Source organism: Cervus elaphus, chromosome 33 (genome assembly GCF_910594005.1).
Source record: "Cervus elaphus chromosome 33, mCerEla1.1, whole genome shotgun sequence".
Classification (NCBI taxonomy): Eukaryota; Metazoa; Chordata; class Mammalia; order Artiodactyla; family Cervidae; genus Cervus; species Cervus elaphus.
This window is the reverse complement of record NC_057847.1, coordinates 42,118,404-42,127,850: the sequence shown is the minus strand read 5'-3', so window position 1 is coordinate 42,127,850 and position 9,447 is coordinate 42,118,404.

Below are 9,447 nucleotides of genomic sequence, written 5' to 3'. Positions count from 1 at the left end.
TGCAACAGGCCACCACTGACCCATGCCCCCACTGGAGACTCCTGGACACTTCCAGGCAAGTCTAAGTCAGTCTCTTGTGGGGTCACTATTCCTTTATCCTGGGTCCTGGTGCACAAGGTTCTGTTTGTGCCCACGAAGAGTCTATTTTCCAGTCCTGTGTAAGTTCTGGCAGCTCTATGGTGGGGCTAATGGCAACCTCCTCCAAGAGGGCTTATGCCATACCCAAGTCTACTGCACCCAGAGCCCCTGCCCTGCGGCAATCCACTGCTGACCCGTTCCTCCACAGGAGACGCTCAAACACAGTTCTGTCTCAGTCTCTGTGGGGTCTCTGGGTCCTGGTGCGCACAAGGTTTGCTTGAGCCCTCTGAGAGTCTCTGGCAGGGATGCAGTTTGATTCTAAATGCGAATTCGCCCCCTACCATCTTTCGGAGGCTCTTTGTCTCTGGACATGGGGTATCTCCTCACAGCTGCTGCTCCAGTGCCTACCATCTTCCTGGGGCTTCTGAGCTATGCTCAATATTTTATAATAACCTATACAGAAAAAGAATCTGAAAAATCACATATATTAAATAATACTACAAAATTAAATAATGTAATATATATACACAACCCAATCACTTTGCTATACCCTTGAAACTAATATAGCATTGTAAATCAACTGTAATTCAATTTAAAAAAAAAAAAGAAGAAGAATTCAGGCTCTGCAGTCAGTGTACATGGGCTCAAGCCCCAAACCATCAGCAGCCCAGGTGTGTACCTATGCAGGGCATTTAACCTGTGTCTAAGACTCCTCATATGCAAAATGTTAAGTAATAATATGGCAAAGCCCCCTCCATTACACTCTAAGTTTCCTAAAAATTGAATCAAGTGAAATGCAAGGGGCCTTCTTTTATGAGATTAATGAAATGAGAGCAAGGGCTGGTACAGGAAGATTTCCTGGGACAACCAGGATGGGCCTCTGTTTTCCTTTGGGCTCATTACCACTCTCAGTCTTTGGGTGCCTGTCCTTTCACTGGCCCATATGTAGAACACAATCAGAAGTGTATAGTTGTTCTCCCAGGACTTGGGAGGCTGTTCACAGCTTGTTGAGTTAACAGCTTCTCAGAGGAGCAGAAACATATTTTACCACCAGCCTCCAGGCCACCTTTTATGCCTTTAAGCATGGTTGCATGAAATAGACTGAATAAGGGGTAACCAAGAGCAGAGGTTTTTTTTTTTTTTTTTTACACATCATTGACTATTTCTTTCTCTTCTCAGTCTGTATTTTCAGGGAGAAATGAGAGGCTTTGGTACTTTAATTATTACGTCTATTAGCATAATCTAGCTGTCTTCAATGCACAGCAGTTTTAAAACTTCTTTCTTATTCACCATATTTGGATTTATTCCTGATGTTATTTTTCTCAAAGGTCAAGTCATTGTAGCAGGAGGTCTGTACTAGAAGCATTCCAAAGTTAAACTAAATCCTTAAAATGCTAGTACCAATAATAACTATAATAATGTGAAAACTATAATTTGCTTAATACTTATTAACACTTAACATAGTCATCATTTCATTTGATATTCCCACCAGTCCTCAGAGATACTATGTTTTAGAGAAAAAACTGAGTTTCAGAATATCCCACCAATATTTCCATTTTCACAAGTATATTTGGCCTCAAACTCACATTCTTCTATTACAAACACTGTATGATGACCCAGTCACAAATTTTAACTTTCCTTGTGTGAGGCTATATGAAGATATCCTATCACCTATGTCTAAAAAAAATTATTTATCTGCTTATCTGGTCTCAAAGCTTCCGATTTGGGTGACATCATCACATGCTCAGATATTAATACAATGACTTTCCAAATGTGATTTTGGAAGCATGTTTATAGGCTACTTATTTTGTTAGTTTGCTTTGGTTAGATGCAAGATTATATCTTGATGACTATAATGCTGCCAAACTATCCCTTAAGCCAAAGGAAGGGCAGAGATTTGCTGTGACTACTTGGATATGATGCTGTCAAGCCAGAATTTTTTTTGCCTTTTGCTTGATGGAAAACTGATATAATTTCAGAATCATCAGAGATAATTAATCGAAAATCCTTTTTCTTTTGCAATGAAAATGAAATAGTTTCTTAGGAGACATTGTGCGGTTGTTCCCAGTTGGTCTGGAGCCTTTTCCTCACACCCTATTTCCTGCCTTTACAGCTCTGTGAAAAATTAGCAGAAATGAGAGGACACGGAGACATCTGCCTTCCTGTTCTCAGTTCCATAAGTGACACTTCTGTGGGATGCGGTTGTCCTGATATTGGTGGTAGGAAGGGGAATCCATTCTTCATTATTGAAAATAGCTTTTCATTTTCATTGAAAAAGACGATTGTGCGTCACAGGAAAGTGGGAGCTTGGAATGAAGAATGTGTCAGGATAAATTTAGCTTTTGTCTTTCTTCCAATCTCAATTTGGATATTGTTTGCAGGATGAACACTGTTCAACCTCAGGACGCAGGAAATTTTGCAAGGGGTGGGAATCGGCACAGGTGCACTGGACAGTGAACAATCAGATACAATTCAATCAGTGGCTGGTTTTGTCTGTCCTTGCAGGAGGGCTTTTTATTCTCTTCCTCTCATGCCCCTATTTTTTGGGTCTTGCTGTGTGATAAATAATAAGATCAAGGGACTGGACACCAAGATTCTGGCCTTGGTTCAACCTGATAAATATCACTCTAACTGTATACTTTCTTGCCCTCTTGCTGTGGTTTTCAAAAGCACTATTTTCATTTTAGCAGTTATAATACATAGGAAACAAAAATGTAATACATTTTGAGTTTAAAAGAGTATTTAAAAATATGTATACACACACATACACAAACTTGAATTAATGACATTTGTGCAGGAGATCTGAATATTTAGGGACAAATTCTTAGACTTTGAAAGATAGATCAAGGTCAAACAATCATCAGAAAGCCACTGAGTCTATGGAAAGTTGAGTATAGTTAAGATAATCTCAATATAGGTGTTCCAATATTCTGAGTTTCTTTGTACATGTTCAGTCTTTTATTAGGAAGATGAAAAATAATGGTAATACTGATTGTAGAGAATGACATGTCTTTGCATAAGTAAAATTAGGGGTGAAGATAGACATGTGATTGAATGATGGATTGATGGTTAGTGGTTACCAACTATTAACCTTTACAAAACTTGGTGTCATAAAATTTGCAGACTTGTCACAGAGTTGAAAAAAAATGGGGATGTTATAGTACTGGACCTTCATCACATCAGTGGCAACTCTAGAGATAGGGCTACTATTAAATATTTTAGCAATAGTATTTGTCTGTATATTCTATAGAAATCATTGCAATATAAGGCATGATCTAAAAAGAGCAGATTTGATTAATAACCATCAGGTTTCAACCAGAATACCTTTCAGTAAATAGAATTTCCACTTTTAAAAAATGTCTAATTTTTATTGATAATGTCTTTATATCTACTTTCAATATAGCATGCTATTTGTACATTGGAAATGGATACAAATGAATTATTTAAATAAAAATAATTATAGTTTCTTGAATAAAATAATAATATTTCAGAGACTTAATAATGATTTTCATTTGGAGAGTAATTTCAGTTTATGTGCATAACCAACAATCTGCTAAGGTAGACAGGATGTTTAGTTTTCCAGTAGTAAGTCAGCAGTTTAGGGAAGTTAAGTGACTAAGGTCTTAGGATGAGTCAAAATCAGGACACAAGTCCAGGATTCCACCAATGCCCTCCAGTCTCAGCTCCACCCCTGAAAATGAACAAACGGAAATTCACCCTTGAATAATGACTTTCTAGTTAACTTCAAATACAACAGGTCATTTAAAATTCACAGCTACTCAGTGAAAGAACTATTATCTTCATTTTGCAGATAAAGAAACACGAGTTCAGGAATCAACCTTCCAGTTTCCCTGGCTTGGACAGTGTTGACAGGCAATGTTAAGAACAGTTTTCCAGGACTTCCCTGGTGGTCCACTGGCTAAGGCTTCATGCTCCCAGTGCAGAAAGCCTGGGTTCAATCCTGGGTCAGAGAACTAGATCCCACATCCTGTAACTAAGACCCTGCACAGTCATGTAAATAAACAAGTATTTTTTTTAAAAAAGAACAGTTTTTTTGATTCCTAGATTCTGGAACAGCATAGGGTATCAGAAGTTTACAACCTTTCCAAGAAGACTGCTTTCCCCCCTTTTCCTCCTTGCGATGGGAATGCTACAAATACCTGTTTTTGTCCAAGGTGTGTAAACATAAGGTTAAATTCTGGTCAGGTCATCTAGTTTGCCTACTAAGGTGAAGATTAAAAAGAAGATAAACTTACAGTTGCTAAGAAAATAATATAATCAAAGCTGGAATATGGCACAGGATTTTTGTAGAGGGATATAGGAAACTGATATGGTAACAACATCAGAATATTTCTGAGAAGGTCCACTAGTGTGAATGTAACTGCTATTAATGATGCAATAAAATCTACACATGACCATGTTTGAAGATTTGGAAAGGAAGGGTATTTTCTCCTGGATTACTGACTTGGAGTCCTGTGCACACCTATATAGAAGGTAGCTAAATTTGTTTTGTTTCCATTTTGAATAACTTTAGAGTAAGTAGTTCCTAATTTCTTTGCATTTAAAAAAGAAATATCTGTTAAAGCTGGTTCATTGGATTTATTTATTCCCTCCCCTTTTCCAGATGGCACTTGAGTAAATAAATAAGACCAAGAAAAATTGTATGATATAAATATGCAGACTCAAGGAATAACCTAGCTTTACTGCACAGTGAATCTTTGGCTTTGAGCTTCTTTACAGATGGGCCAAAAAGTGGCAAGTTCACTGAACTTTAATATTTTCTAAAGCTTTACAGTAGGCACTCTCAGTGATCTAATGGAAATGATATTCAAAAGCACTTTTCAGGGATATAATCATATTCCTGATCCACCTAGTTATTTTTAATAAAATCACAAGTGCTCGGGCCTGGTACACTGGGAAGACCCAGAGGAATCGGGTGGAGAGGGAGGTGGGAGGGGGGATCGGGATGGGGAATAAGTGTAAATCTATGGCTGATTCATATCAGTGTATGACAAAACCCACTGAAATGTTGTGAAGTAATTAGCCTCCAACTAATAAAAAAATTAAAAAAAAATAAAATTAAAAAAAAAAAAAAAAAAGAAGGCTTGCAGTTAAAATGCAACACAGCAAAAGCAAATCTGAGAACCTAAGCTAAACCATCCACAGATCTGGTGGTCTTCTGTAATTCAAGGACAGAACTGGAGTAACTAACCCAGGGAATATAGGTTAGCACACCCCCATGACAATCTAATTAATACCTCAATTTCAAATGTCTCAGACAAGTTTTTGTTACTAAGAAGCTAGACAGTAGATGTGGAGGTGATGCCCTCTAACTGCTGTGAGCAGAGAGATACCACTAAAATTCGTAAAGAAAGAGCCAGGACACAAATCTCCTGGCTCCGTGACAGCAGCTCTTGGGCAGAGAGGTTATCCAGCAGAATTAAGCCAGCTTACCCTGTGGCCTACAGCCATAGCCACAGTTATTACACCAGCTTTCCAAGTCACCAATCCTTGGCTCTATCTTGCCTGTGTCTCTGGCATATCTACTTCACAGCTCCTCTGGCTTTTTGGCCCTTGCTGCCCTTCACAGCACAGCCTTTTGGATCACAGACTGAACCAAGAGCCAATTTCTATTTCTCCAATACCAACTCTCACTTGAACTTGGCTTATTCTATCTTGCCAAGATTTGTGAGAGCCAGGCAGGACAAAAGTCAGGCTGGGTGATAGTCTAATCTAATCTATCACACTGGCCATGGATTTGAACTTGTATGCTGTAGAAATAAACTGAATTTTTTAGCACTGAGGGGCTCTCTTGAAAGGTGAGAAGGTCATTTTGGGAGAGCAAGGACTAGACAGTGCTGAGCACAGACGGTGGCAGGGCTGGCTGACTCTGTTTACACAAGGCTGATCCAGATCACAAAGCCATGTCCACTATTCCAGAGCTCAGAGATTTTTCTGACTAAGCCAAACCAGCCTTTTAGCCTTTTGCCCTTTGAAATTCACACTGTCATAAATCCACAGACTTTTAGTGCATCTTCACGATAATCCAGACTAAAGGTATTAACATGTACAGATAGCCTGTGAATCAAATATGCGCCACAGATGTGCACAGTTTTTTGTCTAAAAAAACAAAACAGAACTTGAATTGATGATCAATTTGGGAAAGTCATGATTTCATGTTTAAATCTGCATTTATAGGATTTCTTTAAACTTAGATATGTCACATTGAGCCTCATATTCCCATGTGACACAAGAAATTGTAGCTGGGTGGCTTTGGCCCCTTTTAAATCAGACATACACGCTCTAGTTCCCCATCCCCACCACCTACTCTTTCCCTGACGTGGGATTCAAGAATCAGTTGCCATTTTTGATGCTGCCTTCAATATCACAGTCTTTCACTTGCTTAGATCACCTGCCAAGTCTGAAACCATTGAAAGTGAGCCACTAGAAGTCATCCATCCTGCAAGTTTTACTGTGGAGGGTCTGAAGGTCCACATACGTGGTCCCAAACTTGGTAGTCAGAATTAGACTTGGCTGCCCAGCTTCACATTCAGGACTATTTATTTCTCTCCTGATATATCTTACTTTCCAGATATCTATAGATTCAAGTTTTAAAAATAATTAAGTATAATAATGAATACCATATATTAAATATCTACCTGCAGCTGCTGTTGCTAAGTCACTTCAGTCGTGTCCAACTCTGTGCGACCCCATCCCTGGGATTCTCCAGGCAAGAACACTGGAGTGGGTTGCCATTTCCTTCTTCAATGCAGAAAAGTGAAAAGTGAAAGTGAAGTCGCTCAGTCGTGTCCGACTCTTCGCTACCCCATGGACTGCAGCCTACCAGGCTCCTCCGTCCATGGGATTTTCCAGGCAAGAGTACTGGAGTGGGGTGCCATTGCCTTCTCCGATCTACCTGCTACCTATATCAAATCAAATATATTCATATGCTTGATTTTTTTCACCAGTAATTGGTCTGTACAAATCTTGATATGTGTATTGCTTTATGATGCCATTCTTCAAATTGTATCTTTTCTTTTTAAAAAATAAACTTTAGAAATTTACTCCCAAATTACAACTCTTGGATAGTGATTTTGGCAGGGTGGTTGATAAAAGTCCACTGCCTATCTTGAACCTGGTTTTGATGAAATAAAGTCTTATCTATCAAGTTCATATGATTTAAAACAAATCAGACATTTCATTTAAACATGTAATTTCATTAAAAAGTTGGGAAAAGGAATTGCTTAATATCATTCACACAAAATATGCAGTGTGCTACATTTATGGATCACTATGCCAGTATTGTGGGCTTCCCTGATAGCTCAGTTGGTAAAGAATCTGCCTGCAATGCAGGAGACCCCAGTTCGATTCCTGGGTTGGTAAGATCCTCTGCAGAAGGGAAAGGCTACCCTCTCCAGTATTCTGGCCTGGAGAATTCCATGGACTGAATAGTCCATGGGGTCCCAAAGAGTTGGACATGACAGAGCGACTTTCACTTTCTTTCTTTCTTCTTTGACAGTATTGTTCCATTGTCTATTTTTCTATGATGCTGTGCTTAGTCATTCAGTCACGTCCAGCTCTCTGGGGCCCCATGGACTGTAGCCTGCCAGGCCACTCTGTCCATGGGATTCTCCAGGCAAGAATACTGGAGTAGGTTGCCATGCCCTCCTCCAGGGGATCTTCCCAACCCACGGATTGAACCCAGGTCTCCTGCATTACAGGCAGATTTTTTACTGGCTGAACCACCAGGGGAAGCCCTATTTGTCTATGCTGATCTGAATAGTAACCTTGAAGTTGTATTATCCAAAGATATGCCTAAAGGGAAGAACCATAAAATTCAGGATATTGAGTTGGGGCTGGGTATTGAAATGAGATTTTCAAGAGATGCATGAAGTTGGGGACAGGAACTTGAGTGCCTAAGCAGAGGAAGACTATGGACTTGGGGACCTAGAAGGACTCTTGGTCAAGCTTTTCTTCCCCTGCCTCACTTCCTCTTTTCATTCTCTTCTCTCTCTCTCTTTCATACACACAAAAGGAAATAAGAAATAAAATGCAAACTCTTTCAAATATATAAGGAAGGAAGGCTCATTCATGAAACACACACCATCACCCATTTCTGTATTTTTGTCTCCTATTTTTGTTGTCAAGTAGAGGCAGTCCCCAGCGCCTCTCAAAATGGCCCCAAGCAAAAGAGAGAATGTATTTTAAGGTCTCACTCATTATGCATTAACTTTTATATATTTTTCCTTTTTGGAAATAGTATTTTTAAATAGAATACTTAGGAAAGAAGAAATGGTAAAGAAAATTATTATAGGAAAAAAGTCTGCAAAAATATCTAAATTGTATATTATCTGCTGGTGAAATCTGAGTCCTACTGCAGACTTCCCAAAGCATATTGGCTTCGGGTTTCTGGGGGAAGGTGCTCTGGATCTCTTTTAAAAAGCACACATGCTGCTCCATGTGGTGTGGCAGCTGCTAAGGTAATGATGCATTTTTAGTGAAAAAAAAAATACCATAAATAAACATACAAAAAATCATACGAAACTCTCTCCAACTAAGCACGAAATTTGGCAGCAAGTTAAGAATCTAAAAAAAAATTCATAACTGATAAGATAATGTACCAGTCCAGCCATTTCCAAATCTTATATCTACCTACATATTTATGCATGTATTTATATAACACATATCGCCATTATATTTACCTTTCCAATATGCCCAAGAATTTAATCCATGATTTCCGATGTTAATATATTCCAAGGATGTGGAGGACTCCAGATTAAATGCCTCTGCCACTACATAAAACGAGTTAGTAATAAATCAAGTAATGATACAATTAACATTTTTTTGTTTCACTAAATTGAAAGAAGACTTCACTTTTTTCTAAGTGATGACTACACAACGTTAGTAGAAAATAAAGATAGTTTTCTATTTTCTAGTGACTGTTAGCTATTTCTAGGTACATGGTAAAAGGAAGTGGTTTGTATGTAGGGAAGAGTGACTCTCTGTGCTGATTCCTCTCTATCTGAAATTGCTTAACTAAAGTTGGTGATTCATTCACAAGGAGTTCAAGGTCATATTAACTGCTTATAAGCTGAGAAAAGAAGAAAAATAAATTAACTCTTCAAAATAAGCACTACAAAGATCTTGCAAAAGATCAGATTCACAAAAAGTCATATCACACAGTATCTTCTAACATCTAGACTGAAAGGACCAACATACTAAATTTAATAGGTGGCATTCTCAAGGTGAAATGACTCCTTTAAATAATAAAGTGAATACGTTCAAAAACTGTATATCAATAGTTACTTTAACAGATGGAGAAGGGAATGGCAACCCACTCCAGTATTCTTGCCTGGAGAATCCCATGGA